The sequence below is a fragment of the Gossypium hirsutum genome, chromosome D02 (genome assembly GCF_007990345.1).
Source record: "Gossypium hirsutum isolate 1008001.06 chromosome D02, Gossypium_hirsutum_v2.1, whole genome shotgun sequence".
NCBI classification, from domain to species: Eukaryota; Viridiplantae; Streptophyta; class Magnoliopsida; order Malvales; family Malvaceae; genus Gossypium; species Gossypium hirsutum.
Genome location: NC_053438.1, coordinates 13943121 through 13944913, shown reverse-complemented (window position 1 = coordinate 13944913; position 1793 = coordinate 13943121). Strand labels below are relative to the sequence as shown.

The following is a 1793-nucleotide window of genomic DNA, read 5'->3' as shown; positions in this document are numbered from 1 at the left end:
TAATTCTACAATTAAAATGAAATTATATATTTTCATCTTATGTAATAAATATTTAATATTAGTAAATCAATAAATTTTATACATTTATGTTTAATAAAATTAATATTTCTTAACTATTTGAGATGCATGTACTTCAAAATTTGACTTATTTTAAAATTTAAGAATTTTCTAGTTTTTAATTTCAAATATTCTGCAATTTTAATTATATATTCAACTTTCCAACAAAAAATCAAATATTTAATATGAATATTCAAATTTTATACTAACTTTTTAATAAATATATTTAAATTAATATACACAATTGAGCCTAGCTAAGAAAACTAATATAAAATATAAACTAACGCCAACAAGCGTCTGTAGCTTCAGCTATTCTATAAATAATATATTAACAAAATATGTTTTAAGAGCACCTGTGGCCTAATGGATAAGGCGTCTGACTTCTAATCAGACGATTGTGGGTTCGAGTCCCACCAGGTGTGTGTTGGTTTTTTTCTTTTCCATTTGCATGCCTTAAACCCATAAAACCGCGGCAATGCATTTTATTTTATTTTATTCCTTCCCTCGAAACCATGCAAGCCGCCGCCGCAATGCTTTTAATGCCAGGAGGATTTTCAGCTGTTATTTAATCTTTTTCTCTTGTTGGTAGGGGCAATAACCTTAGCTTACCTATAGTCCACAAGCTCTTTAAACCAGCATTAACTCATCCAACAAAATCGTCAGCCATGAATATACATTCATGGTGCTCATTTGTCACATAACACCTCAACCAATAAATAATAATAGGGTATCCATTCAAGAGGGCCAATATTTACTGTTTCTGCACTATTTAGATTTGGGATGGCAAGAAGATGAAGTCAAAGTGGTTGGGTCGGAAAGTTATCTCATAAAAATGAATATGATATTATTTAATTCAATTAATTTATGTAATTATCCTCTAGATATAATATTATTAAGACATATATAATATGGAATATGATATTATTACGGTAGAAGACAGCATTCAGTAAAAATTTAGAATCCACGTGTTTTCTATCCATTTGGACATAGGTAAATAAGTCAATAAAAAATTATGAAATTAATTCATACATAATCATATTTACAAATGAAGTATAACATATGAGTTATCGAACTTTAAAAATAAATATATGAAAGATGTAATCAACTTACAAGATTTTAGAATCGAGATGGTTAAGAAAAGATATCAGTTCAGTTGGCATACTAAAATCCTTATAATCTTGAATAGCAAACTTGAACGGTAAATTTTTTATGTAGTCCATCAAAACTTTTAGCTCGTCAATATCATCTCTCATTTTGTTGTTACGTGCATCTAAATTGGGTAAAATTTTTAACCGACCATCGATATTCATAATGAATATACACTTTTTCAGATATTGAGTGTAAATGCTTTTGCATTTCCTTTGATTACTTTTTTTTTTTTGCCCTCTTGAAAGCCAATGCAACCTCTAAATAAAATCCAAACTTTTCCTTTAAGAGATATTTTCATGAGATGATTCTAGAATATAAGAAATAAGATATTATCTAGAAGACTAGATATTCTAGATGAACATTCTAGCTATTAGATATTTGTAAAATCAATAGTAAAGATGTTGACATGTATCAATAATCCAACGATTACTAAACTCTATAAATAGGGGTGAGAGCTTTCATTCTTGCTATGATATAAGAGAGAGCCATAAGCAAAAGAGTGTGAAAGGTAGAGGTAGAAAAGAGAAGAGTAGTGAGGTAAGTGTGTGTCATATTGTAAGTGTATTGTGTATTAATAAAAATGTTTT

General features: G+C 28.2%; 1 non-coding gene across 1 annotated transcript; it reads left to right on the top strand.

Annotated features, from left to right (window-relative positions):
- Window positions 1-406: 406 nt before the first annotated feature.
- TRNAR-UCU (transfer RNA arginine (anticodon UCU)) lies at window positions 407-479 on the top strand. Its single transcript has one exon. It is a non-coding gene; the product is annotated as a tRNA-Arg (tRNA).
- The last annotated feature ends 1314 nt before the right edge of the window (window positions 480-1793 follow it).